At 48.8% G+C, this 12,919-nt stretch overlaps 2 protein-coding genes and 1 non-coding gene across 5 annotated transcripts in view; 1 reads left to right on the top strand and 2 right to left on the bottom strand.

The window, feature by feature from the left end:
* The window catches only part of DPYSL5 (dihydropyrimidinase like 5), a 93,927-nt gene extending 88,771 nt beyond the window's left edge, over positions 1 to 5,156 (bottom strand). For 2 of the 3 annotated variants that reach the window (XM_073897127.1, XM_073897126.1), the window contains exon 1: positions 4,780 to 5,156. The gene's annotated coding sequence lies outside the window, so the exon portion shown is untranslated. The remainder of the gene's footprint in view (positions 1 to 4,779) is intronic. The other variant, XM_025867591.2, reaches the window with a different exon arrangement.
* CENPA (centromere protein A) overlaps positions 1 to 12,919 on the bottom strand; it is a 77,431-nt gene that overhangs the window by 27,964 nt on the left and 36,548 nt on the right. The window lies entirely within an intron of this gene.
* Positions 8,679 to 8,751, top strand: TRNAK-UUU (transfer RNA lysine (anticodon UUU)). The gene has a single exon. It is a non-coding gene; the product is annotated as a tRNA-Lys (tRNA).

Genomic DNA, 12,919 nt, shown 5'->3' with positions numbered 1-12,919 from the left:
GAAATCATGAACAATATTCCTTCATGAATTTCTCTTGTTAAAGTATATAATGTGCCCGCTTTATACACAAATATCAAATTTCATTAAAGATTCCTACCACAGTATTTGAACCTTTCTTTAATCTGTATATAAAAAATTTAAGGCAGGGGCGCCTGGGTGGCTCAGTCGGTTGAGTGTCCAACTCTTGGTTTCGGCTCAGGTCATGAATTCAGGGTTGTGAGATCCGCCCAACCTGGGGCTCCGCGCTCAGCACAGAGTCTGCTTGAGATTCTCTCCCTCTGCCCCTCCCCCCACTCAAGCTGAAGCTCTCTCTGAAATAAATTAAAAAAAAACTTAAAGCAAAGAGACCCCAAAATTTTTTCTCATTTATTCACTAGCAGTGCAATAAAATCAAACACCTTGTTATTCTCATCTGATTTCACAGTACGCCAACTTCTTCCTGTAGTTTTTCACACTGACAAAGATTTTCCGTATTATTGTTCTCCTATACGATCCTGTGAACTAAGTCTTAGAAGACTTTTCTGAAATTCTTTTCTTATAGTTCAGAAAACAAAAAAGAACAGGATCAGATTCTATCAGAATTTGGTTAATTTTTACACCAGAAAGATAGAATCTTAGATTTTTTTTTTAAATGTAATCTCTATACCCAAAACTCATCACCCCAAGGTCAAGAGTCGCATGCTCTATTGACCGAGCCAGCCAGACACCCTGGGGTCTTAGATATTGTTTTCTAATAATACCGACTTCTCTGGCTCTGTATAATTATCTGAATCCTAATTTACCCCAGAGAGGTGTCCAGTTGTGATAGCCTTTGGCCTATAGTTCCCTGGAGCTAATGTAGGATTATGCTGACTCCTGGGTCAGAGGAGCTGTTATGAAGGAGGGAAAATTCCTAGATATCCATGGTAGAAGAACAGAGAGAGGTGGACGTAGCACAGATGAAGCCTACACCAAGTCCCCAGACTTAACTGTGGCCAATCACGTACACTAGCCTTGCTGCATGCCTTGCTGTTCCCATTGGTGGAAATGCCCAGTGCATCCAGCATATTGAAACTATCCTGGCTTATATCTCTATCTTGGAGAGGCTATGCTCAAAACAGCCAGGTCTTCATGTCCTATGAGCAGCTTTTTTTTTTTTTAAGATTTTATTTATTTATTTTAAAGAGAGAGAGAGCATGCACGCACAAGCAGGGAGATGGAGCAGAGGGGGAGGAAGAGGGTAGGGAAAAGAATCTCAAGCAGGGCACCTGGGTGGCTCAGTTGGTTAAGCGACTGCCTTTGGCTCAGGTCATGATCCTAGAGTCCCGGGATCGAGTCCCGCGTCGGGCTCCCTGCTCGGCAGGGAGTCTGCTTCTCCCTCTGACTCTCCTCCCTCTCATGCTCTCTCTCTATCATTCTCTCTCAATAAATAAAAAATCTTAAAAAAAAAAAAATGAATCTCAAGCAGACTCGTGCTGAGCATGGAGCCCAATGCTGGGCTCGATCCCATGACGGACTGGAGATCACGACCTGAGCAAAACCAGAAGTCGGACGCTCAACCAACTGAGCCACCAAGTGCCCCCTATGAACATCTTATATATCCCTAGCTGAGGTCCCCAAGGTCAGGGAGATGGGAGTTAACAATGGCACTTCCAGAATTATTCTGGGGTCACCTGCCTCTCCCTTCTGGGCTCTGTCTCCCAGACATTTTCATAGGAGGCAGGAGGGAGATGCTGCTTTCTCTCCATCTTCCCTGTAGAAATGGGCTGGTCATACTGGCATTCCTCATCTATGGACTCCCCAGGAGGAAAATATTGGGTTGGATGTTCACACAGTGCTTGACAGGATTACAACCATAAACAAATCCATAAAATTCTTTCAAAAAGAATAAACCAACAAAACATTCCCTCCTGAAACTTTTCCCCTTGGGTAATGACAGAAAAACATTTCCTACTGGAGCTTTTTCATAAGAAAAAACCTTCATGTCAGATTTTATGTTTTCTAATATTGAGATTCCTGGTTTGCATCTACTGTAGAATAGATAGGTCTAGTCTATTAACTTAGCTTAAAACATCCAATGAACAACATTCCAGCTAATCCTCTCAGACAAGTTTTGTAAATTCTGAGAGGCACTGCCTCAAAACACCATCCTTGAAAACCAGCAAGATATAGTCTACTTGCTTTCCTATGACCACTTGGTATAGCCCAGATAGAAGGCCTTCAGGCTGGCAACTATCGAACGTTCTGGGCAAGAGCCAACAGTGACATCACAGTCTTATGCATCAATCTTATGCATCAACCTGGTTAAGAAAGAAAATCCTGGGTTTCAAGGCTAGAGAGAGCCAAAGGCTCATTGGTTAACTTAATGGCAAATGTAAGTCACAATGATTAGTCCTGTGATGCTCTGTCTTTTATCCACGCTTCCTTTGCTCTTGGAATAAAAATGCTTCTGCCTTGCCCTCCCTCCTCACTTTTTTGTTAAATGAATGGCAATTTAAAAATATAAACCTTATGCTAAAGAGTCACCTTTAATATAAACTAAACAATGATCAAAGAAAACCTCTAAACCAGAATTTTAGGATTGGGCAGTCCTTTCACATGTCAAGATGCTGCAGCCCGACATGAAAGATGCATACACAGCCAGCAAGACTACAAGTGCATGGAAAGCTCTGCTGAATCCCTGTTTTGTGCTTCCATTTCTGTTCATCTTCTTTCCCATGGGCAAGCAGCCACCTCCCATCACAGAGCCATCCCCGTCTTAGGTCAGCAGACAATATGGGCAAAATCTGCAAAGGATGGACACACTGGCTTGGGTGTGGTCAATGGCAATGGGAAGCTTTGGTCCCCCGGCTGCAGGCTCTAAGAGCCAGGAGCCGCACCCTTGGCAGGTAATCTCCAAAACCACTTCTCTGGATTTTGGCACACAATCCCCGCACCAACCCTGACTGCTCCCTCTATGAACACACAGACCTTAGACGTGGCCAGTCTCCGCAGACAAAGCCGACTGCTCAGGGGGCTCGCTTTGCACTGAGACAACCTCCAGATCATAGCAGGCCACCACGCCACGTCTGGGCTACTGGTCAACCAGCAAGGGGGCAGGCGGCGGGCGCCGAGGCCAGCAAGCACCAAAGCCGGTGGTGGGGCTTTCTGCCCGCCCTCCAGTCTGGGGGGTCCTGCGACTCACACCAGGGAATTAACAGCGGGGCTTGATGCCCCAACACAAACCCCAAAAGACGAGAGCATGCCCTGAGATTTCTACGGGAGCATTTCTGCACCAGAAAACTGCACACTTGAGTTCTGGGAGGGGGAGGGCCTAGTTCGGGGTCGGGTGGATACCAGTGCCGGCTATTGTTCTCCCGGTCTCTCCGGCGGGAGACGTTCCCCATCCCGCCTCCCAGCCAGCATCTGCCACTGGACCTAGCCTTTCAGCTCCGAGAAGAAAGGGGTGTGCCTGCGGCGCTGCGGATTATCGCAAAACCTGAAGCGAGTCCCTACGGGCTGTGTCAGACTGGGAGACAAAGCTCCTGGTGGGGACAGCTCAGCCCAGTCTGCGATCCGCCATCCCGGGTCTGTCGTCTGCCCAAGGGCCACGCCCAGCTGACCACCTGGACCGCCAGGCTCCACGTCGCGAGCCGAGGGTCTTCAGGCCCGAGACCTGTCTCCCAGACGCCTGCCCCTCCCTGCACCGGAGACCATCCTCCCCTGGGAGCCCTCCCTCCCCAGAGAGTCCCTCCCCCGGCCCGCGCGGGTCTCCTCCTCCCAGGCATCTACCCTCCTCAAACCCCGGCGGTCTCCACCCTCCAGCATCTCTCCTCCCATCCTCATTCTTCATCAGCCCCAGACTCGCCCCGCCTCGCGCCACCTGCACCTCACTCCTCTCCCTCTTCAGGCCCACCCCCTGCCCCCTCTCTTTCCTCCCCAACCCTGGTCTCCACTTTCCCCTCCACCCAGACCCCCAGTCCACCGGTCCCCACCCAGCTTCCCCATCTCCCCATCTTTGCTCAGACGGAGGCCTCGCGTCCACCTCTCCCCATCCCAGCTTCTCTCTGGCTCGGGCTCTTGCCCCTCCCCAAGCCTGGGGCGTCGGTGTCTGTCGCCCGCCAAGATCGATGCTGCGGGAAGAGCTCCCGCACTGGGCTCCAGCGAAGGGACCCAGCTCAGCGTTCGCTCTGGGCCGGGCAGCCACAGGCGGCCTTTGTGGTTCAGGCAGGTGCCTCGGAGGCGGCAGGCGAGTCGTCCTTAGGCGACCGCTGCGTTAGCCAGACGGGTGGAACGGGCCGTCGGGTCCGGTCCAGGCTGGGTAAACCCCAGCCCGGAGGCGAGATGGACACAGGGTGTGTGTACGGGTGGTAGTGGGGGGCCAGAGGCAGCGACGACCTAGGGACTCGGGCAGAACGGGCCGGTAGCCAGAGAAGCCCCCGCCCAGCCTTCCAGCCATTCACTGCCCCTCGACGAGCAAGGCTGGGCGCCTACTGTGTGCCAAGAGTGAACCCCCTTCGACCAAGCCGTCTCCTCACCCCAGTTCTTTGCAATCCCACGAGCACACATGAAACGCCTACTATGAGCAAGGCCCTGCACGGCGCTCTGTGGGCGTACAAAGAGCACCCGATTCGGGCCCCAGTTTAGCCCCGATGGCCGCCCCAATCCCAAACCACACCTCCCGCTGCGTCCCCTGCGGCCGGGCCCCTGGGCGCACCCCTATCCCAGCCCTTTTGTGCGCCTCCCAGAGAAACAGAGGCCGTGAGAAGGATGTCCCAGCCCGGAGAGAATAAGCCCACCGCCCGCCCCGCCATCACGCACTCCTCCGGGATGCTGCGGCTGCGAGGGTCCGTCGGTCGGTCCGTCTCTCCTCGGTCTCGCCGCGGCGCGGGAGCTGCGGGTGCTCGGGGCGGCGGCGGCTGCACGCGCGCTCGCTCGATCGCCGCCTTGGCGCGCGGGGCGCTGGAGTCGGAAGCCCGGAGCTGGGGAGGGGACGTGGGTGGGGGCTGGAGGCGGCCTCGGCCAATCACCGACCCGACGCCTCCTCCCCAATGCTCCCCACCTCGCGCTAGCAGGTTAGGGGGAGGCGGGGACAGGCGGTGCCCCGCATCTTCGCCGCCGCGCGCGGCCGCCGCCTTGGGACTACAACTCCCGACAGGCCCTGCTGCAGGGCCGGGGTCCGAGAGGGAAAGGAGAGTGAGGCCCGAGAACTCGCCGACCCCCTAGCGCCCCTCTCCGCGTTCCTTTGGGTTTCCATGGTGACTGACGACACTTCACAAAGCCCCAGCGCTGGGACGCGCTGATGCACGAGTCCCCTGGGAGGGCTACGGGGCGGGTCCCGAGGACACACCACCTCCCCTCCCCCTGCAGGACCCCACCCGAGGGGCTGAAACAATGCCCCGGCCGCCTCACCCGGCGGCTGCCGGGCCTGCCCTTTGCCGCCTGGTTCCCTCCGAGATCCAGTACGACGCCTTTGAAGTGGGCGCTCAGCGGGACCGCAGGATGGAGAGGGCGGGGTGGTCGTTGTAGCAAAATGTTCTGACGTACAGTACATAGTGGACGGCCACTCAGGGCCAACTAAGTTCGCATCTGTCCCCTCTTGGGGGCTCGAACTCGGAGTTCCTTCTCTGGGCTGCTCTGAGCTAGAGCTTCTCCATCCCGAGCTCTCAGATCCAGCTGCCTGTCCTATTTCTGACACCACCTTTCAGGACCTGGCGAAGTCTCTGGAAATGTTTTATAACTCAACTTACACTCACCTTTTTGTCTTCACGTTTTAAACATGTAATTTAACTAAATCAACAAATCTAAAAAAAGAGAGGGAGGATCATCCGGCCTTTGTACCACCTACCTAAACCCCTCTCAAGTCTTTAATCTTTTATTTTATGTAGAGGTAATAATAGCTCAGATATGGTTTAGTAATTTGCCTCTTTTCACTAAATGTCACTTCAAAGGCGTTCCTACTGATTAAAATGCACCATTGGATCCTCAGCTCCAACCCCATCCCAAGGGTCCCTCCAGGAAACTCTAATGGGTTACTGAAGAAACCCCTCTCTTCCCAGGTTGAGAGAAGGGGTGAAGGTGAGGGAGTTCCCAGCCGCCTCGGGAGAGGGCCAGAGAGGTAGTTCACACCTCTCTACAAGTTATTTTCAACCAAAATGGTGCTTCACTACTCCCCAGGGTGCCCCCCTCCTCTTCTCAGCAAAACCTACTGGGGCGGCAGGCCCGCAGAGCCTGCCAAAGTGAGGTGTCCATGGACCACTTTCACGGCCATCCTTTGCAGTGGACTCAGGGTCTGAAGCGGGTCAGGCCGGCATTTGGGGAATGCACTACTGGATTACCAACGTGCAGTCTCTGCTTCTCCAGGGAGGAGGGTTTACTATTCTGCCCCCTGCCCCACACATCCTGAGCTTATGCAAGGAGCCCCCAAAATGAGCCTGGGGCCTGTACCAAAGTATCCCTGATCCAGGGAGCGCAGGATGTGGCTGTGAAAACTTGGGGGGTGGGGAAGGGGCTTGTCCCTCCCACTGCTCCAGCTTGCGGCATTGCCCTAGGGGTTCACAGGCTGGCCGGGCTCTGCAGGGACCCAGGGATTTAGGCAAAATGGATTGAGCCTCAGGGAGGTGGAGTGAAGCCCCCTACAGGCTGGCAATACCTGGATCCCTGGCTACCACCTTCCTTGGAAGCTGCACTTTTTGCCTAAGGGGAAGGGAGTCCTCTAGTGGAGGAAACGTTTTCTGCAGCATTTAGTGGACCTCAAATTTGGACTCTGCTTTCCTGGGCCTGCCTCGCCTGGTAAAAGAGCAGCTTTGAGGTCATCTGTCTGCCTGGGACATTGATGAAAATCGTACCCAAACCTGAGACTGCAAATGTCCCCAGTACGTGATTTTAGCTTTATTCATTTACGTTCAATCTAGGTTATCTCTCCTGGGAAATAGAAAGGGCATAGGGCATGGAGTCATACATCCCTACGTTGGAATCATTGCTCTACTTTCTGGATAATTGATGTTGGGAAAGTTACTTATGCCATCTGAGCCTTAGCTCCCTACAGAACGTGAAGATCATAGTACATTTTTAAAAAACTTTGCCTTGATGATTACATAAGGAAATACCTATAAAGGGCATAGCACACTGCCTGGCATATAGCACACACCAACAAATGGAGCTGTGATGGTTCATTTATTCAACAACAAATGGTTATGGAACAGTGTGAGGAGATATAAGAATATGACATTGCTGGGACACCTAGGTGGCTTAGTTGGTTAAGTGTCCAAATCTTGATTTCGGCTCAGGTCATGATCTCAGGGTTGTGAGATGGAGCCCAACCTCTGGCTCTACACTGGGCATGGAACCTGCCTAAGATTCTCTCTCCCTCTGCTGCCCTCCACCCCAACCCCCGGTCACGTGTGCGCGCGCTCTCTAAAAAAAAAAAAAAAAAAAAAAAGATGTTCTCATTATAACAGCTACAAAAAAGTTTGTTGTGATTTTTATAAAGTTCATATGACCAGCTTAGATGAAGTAGAAAAGGAATTCAGATGAGAGAGAAGTCAGTTCTAAAACAGATTACAATGGAACAGAGGGGCTTGATTTGGATTTCACCTGGATATTGATTTGCTGCATGATTCCTTTTTTTTTAAGATTTTTATTTATTTATTTATTTGACAGAGAGAGACAGTGAAAAGGGCACACAAGTAGCGGGAGTGGGAGAGGGAGAAGCCGGCCTCCCGCGGAGCAGGGAGCCCAATGCAGGGCTCAATCCCAGGACCCTGGGACCGTGACCTGAGCTGAAGGCAGACCCTCAACTGACTGAGCCACCCAGGCGCCCCTGCTGGATTCTAGGATGAAGGAGTAAAAGTCTGTGGGTAGGGAAGCTGGGAAGTGTTTGGCAGGCAGCAAAGGAACCCATCATGACTTGAAAGTCAAGTCCATGAATGGGGGTGTGGGAAGAGAAAAAGGATAGTAGATAGGCTGGTGTTGGGGCCAGACTTCTTAAAGCTGAGGGCTGCTGGCTTTTATCAGTAAATGTGTTTGGGGTTCCAAATCGCCTTACCAACAAGCTTCTGAATATTGGGCAAGTGAAGGGGTATCATAAGGGGAGAAGGGGCGTAGGACTAGTAGGGTGTTTCGGGAACACATTGGATCCTTACAACGCCACATGGCAGATAGCCTTGCTCATTTCTTATAGATGAGGAGGTCCAGACTTAGAGAGGTCAAGAAGAAAGTCCAGAAAGTCACCCTGCTACAGTGGCATTACCAGGGCTCCAAACCACATCTACCTGATGCAGAGCAGAGCTCTTCCTGCCCCAGCATGGCCTACCCTACAAGTCTTCCAGAAGGCTGACTTTCCAGTGCAGGGGCTGTGATGCCCATGAATGACTCTCAAGGAGTCATGTTCCTTCCTCTGCAGTTTCAGCCAGTTACTCCTCAAGGTGTCCTCAGAGAAAGGATGTTCTCCAACATTCCTGAGGTGGTTTGTATTAGATTTCTTCCTCGGCCTTCTGTTTTTGCCCTCCCCATAAGTCAATGACAACCCTAGCGTGGAGAACATATTGTGAAGTCTACCTAGCCTTTAAAACAATAGTGAACCAGAAGTCAAACTTCTATATTCAGGTCAGTGCCACGGGGCAGGAACCAAAAAGGAGTCAGGGAGATGGACAAATGGATATTGAGAGAAAGACAAGAGAGGAGGCCTGTAGAAGATCTAAAGGCATAAAGCTAGGGGTGCCCGGATGGCTTAGTTGGTAGAGCGTGCGACTTTTGATCTCAGGGTTGTGGGTTTGAGCCCCATGTTGGGCATAGAAGTCACTTAAAAATAAAATCTTTAAAATAATAATAATAAAAAAAAAGGCATAGGGCTAAACAGAAACACAAACAAGGGCAGTGGAGAATAAGACTAAGAGAGTGTCAGATTCCAGAGCTGTGGCCACCCAGCCCAACAGTTAGACACAAGGGAGAGGACCCCAGGAGGCTGGGGTGGCTGTGCTTGAGAGGAAAACATCAAAGTAAATTCCAGTGGCTTATCACTACTCTTGAAATGCTGATGAGCTCTCCAAAAATTTAAATCATTCCTTTTGGCCTAGGAAACATTTTTTTCTGCTTTTATTTTTAAATTTCAAAGTTTAATTTTAAAATAAAAGTGTATCTTGCCTTGGAACGAGAATAGCCACAAGCCAACATAAAGCAAGAATCCCTGGGTGACTCCAGCTACCCTAGCCCCATAGCAGAAATCTACAATGTGAAATTTACATTTATTTCACACCAGCATACAGAGAGTCTTCAAGCCCAAAGGAACCTATGAACTGCATGGTCTCACAATGCCAACATTACACAGATAAGGATAAGAAGGTTTTGTTTTAAGCCATATTCTCCCTTAACAAATCAACTTCATCTGGGCATTAGCAAGAATAATAGTGAAAACAAGGAACAACTTAAATATATAGAACCACCTTCAGAGAACAAAACAGTTACTCTAAGAACCAGATCTTTAATCATCTTTTTGTTCCCCACCTGTCACACTCCATAGCACAATGCTTTATTAAACACCTGATGAGTGTCTAAGAGCTGAGAATATTGGAAAGAATCCCCTCACCCTGGGGCGCCTGACTTCAGCTCAGGTCATGGTCCCAGGGTCCTGGGATCTAGCCCCGCATCGGGTTCCCTGCTCTGCGGGAGGCCTGCTTCTCCCTCTCCCACTCCCCCTGCTTGTGTTCCCTCTCTTGCTGTGTCTCTGTCAAATAAATAAAATCTTTAAAAAAAAAAAAAAAGAATCCCCTCACCCTGCTACCAAGTTGGATTTTCATTTATAAAATGAGTCCAAAGAAATACAACACTAAAAAAGACCCATCACTGCCTTTACCTGATTTTTTCTGATGTTATTTTATGAAGCCAGCCCTACTGTTCAGCTAATTTTTTCCTTTAGTTGCATTAGTCCGAACTTATCTCAATAAGAATTAAAGCAAGTATTTATTAAGCATTTCCTGCATACTTTATGTACATGATTCGTTTAATCCCTGTAGCAGACCTGTGAGAAAGGTATCATGATACCCGCTTTATGAAAGAGGGAAACAGGATCTCAAAGGTAAGTAACTTGCCCAAGGTCAATCAACTCCAAGGGGCAGAGCCACATCAAAACCCAGGTCTGACTCCAGGATCCATATTTGTTCATTTAGTCCACACTGCTTGTTATTGAACATTATTCTATTTACATTTGCCCTTTTCTCAAATCTATAGTGGGTTTTGGGGATTCATAGTGTAATTTTCAGAGTGGTGGCCATCCCATCCAGCTTGGTGATTCTGTAGACTTTGATGAATTTGTCTCCTTACCTTCCCAATGAAAAGCCCCACGTGGGTGTGCTATGAGGGACCCAGATAGCCATGTGCCCTGCTGTTCAAAGTTACAGAGTCTCAGAGCACTTGAATTGTCCCACATGCTTGCATATTCTGTTTTGTTTTTTCTTTTTTTTTCTCTTTGCATTTAGTTTGAGAAATTGCTATTGGCATATTTTCAAGCATACTGATTTTTTCCTCAGCTGTGTTAGGTCTGCTGATGAGCCCATCAGAGATATTCTTCACTTCTGTTACACTTTTTCTTCCTAGTACTTCTTTTTGATTCTTAGAGTTTCCATCTCTCTGCTTACAGTACCCATCTGTTCTTGCATGTTGTCTACTTTTTCCATTAGAGTCCTAACATAACAATCACTGTTATTTTAAATTCCCTATCTTATCATTCCACATCTATGTCATAGCTGAGTGTAGTTCTGATACTTGCTTTGTTTCCTCAGATGATATTCTTTCATGCTTTTTAAAAAAAGTTTTATTTATTTAAGTAATCTCTACACCCAATGTGGGGCTCGAACTCACAACCCCGAGACCAAGAGTCACATGCTCCAATTGAGCCAGCCAGGCACCCCTCTTTCATGCTTTTTTAACAAGCCTTGTAAATTTTTGCTAAAAGCCAGACATGATGAATTGGGTAAGAGAAACTGAGGTAAGTAGGTTTTTAGTATAAGGCTTTGTGTTAATCTGGGCAGGAGCTGGGCTATATTTAATAACTGCTATGGCTGTGAGTACCATAGCCTTGTTTCCTATAATTTCCTTGTTTTTATTTCCTCTGTTATCTTTGGGTTTCCCTAAGAACTTCTTCCTAAACAGACTTTGTGATTTGCAGCTTTTCCAGTTATGATCCACTTATCCTGGAGTGTTGATACAGTGGAAAGGTGTTGGAAAGGGAAGTGTTCCATAATCTTATGATTAAATCTCATTTTTTTAGCAGCCCCGTGTCCCTGGGCTATGACCTTTAAAAGCATTTCTCAGCCTTTTTTCTCCCTTCTCTTACATCAGACACGGAGGCTAGACAGGGTCAGGTCTGGCTAATTGTTCTTCCTTCAGGCTCTGAAGAGAAGGCTCTAAGAGAAGGCTCTGATAAGGTTCCCCCTTGAGGGTCCTTATTATGGAGAACCCTCTGGACTTATTTCAAAGTGGTTACCATGCCAGGACCATAAAGGGGATCTTCTCTAGTCTTTACCATGAGCACCTGGTGGGGTTCCTGGAGATAAAACCCATGAAAGGGTGAGGGCCCTCCTAAGACTGGGCTCTGCTATCAGCTGAATGTTCATCCCAAAATCATATTTTGAAATCCTCATGCCCAATGTGATGGTGTTAGGATGTGTGGTCTTTGGGAGGTGATTAGGCCATAAGGCCAGAGCCTTCATGAATGAGATTAATACCTTATAAAAGAGGCCTAGAAGAGCTGGAAGCAGGCCCTCACCAGACCATGACCATACTTGCACACTGATCTTGGATTTCCCGTCTCCAGAACGGTGAGAAATAGGAACTTTGCAGATTTGGTCAAATTAAGATGAGGCCATTAGGGTGGGCTTTAATCCAATATGACTGGTGTCCTCATAAGAAGGGAGAAATTTAGACCCAGAGACACAGGGAGAATGCCATGCGACAATGGAGGCTGAGTGATGTCTACAAGCCAATGACCACCAAGGCTTGCCAGGAACCACAAGAAGCTGGAAGAGGCAAGGAAGGATTCTTTGCTGGCAACTTTAGAGAGAGCATAGCCCTGCAGACACCTTGATCTGGACCTTTAGCTTCCAAAACTGGGAGAATATCCATTTCCATTGTTTTTTTTTTTTTCCATTGTTTTATAATACCCATTTAGTGTTGTGGTACTCAACCCTAGGAATTAACACAGTACTCTTTCTGTGGAAAGCCAGGCTTGGACCTTTCTGGGCTTACCCGATTCTACTGTGTCTGTACCTTTCGTTATCTTTAATCATTTTGTAACTCTGTAGAATAAAAGGTAATGTGGAGAACTGACGGTAATTGTAAATGATTCCTGTTTAGAGACTTATAAATACATTTTCTCCAGTAAAGATGCAATTAATTTCATCCAGTGAAAGAGACCAGTCTTGCCTCTATGATTAGCAAATTCATCTCGGCATCCTGAGTGTTCATATACGCATTTGTTATTTGGATTCTCCTTGTTAATAATTTTTATATCTTACTGGTTCTCTCGGTAATAAATGAGTTAAATAAAACTTTATTTTTATTTTTATTTTTTTAAAAGATTTTATTTATTTATTTGAGAAAGAGAGAGAATGAGAGAACACGAGAGGGGGGAGGGTCAGAGGGAGAGGAGCCCCATGTGGGGCTCGATCCCGGGACTCCAGGATCATGACCTGAGCTGAAGGGAGTCGCTTAACCAACTGAGCCACCCAGGTGCCCCTAAAACTTTTTTTGAAGACTTCACTAATTTATTTGACAGAGAGAGACACAGCGAGAGAGGGAACACAAGCACGGGGAGTGGGAGAGGGAGAAGCAGGCCTCCCACCGAGTAGGGAGTCCGATGCGGGGCTCGATCCCAGGACCGCTGGGATCATGACCTGAGCCGAAGGCAGACGCTTAACCACTGAGCCACCCAGACGCCCCGAGTTAAATAAAACTTTTAACGTGT

Source organism: Callorhinus ursinus, unplaced genomic scaffold (genome assembly GCF_003265705.2).
Source record: "Callorhinus ursinus isolate GAN/ISIS: 27379988/994484 unplaced genomic scaffold, GSC_fseal_2.0 scaffold10, whole genome shotgun sequence".
In the NCBI taxonomy this organism is placed as follows: Eukaryota; Metazoa; Chordata; class Mammalia; order Carnivora; family Otariidae; genus Callorhinus; species Callorhinus ursinus.
The sequence above is the reverse complement of the archived record's forward strand: the minus strand, read 5'-3'. Positions and strand labels throughout refer to the sequence as shown.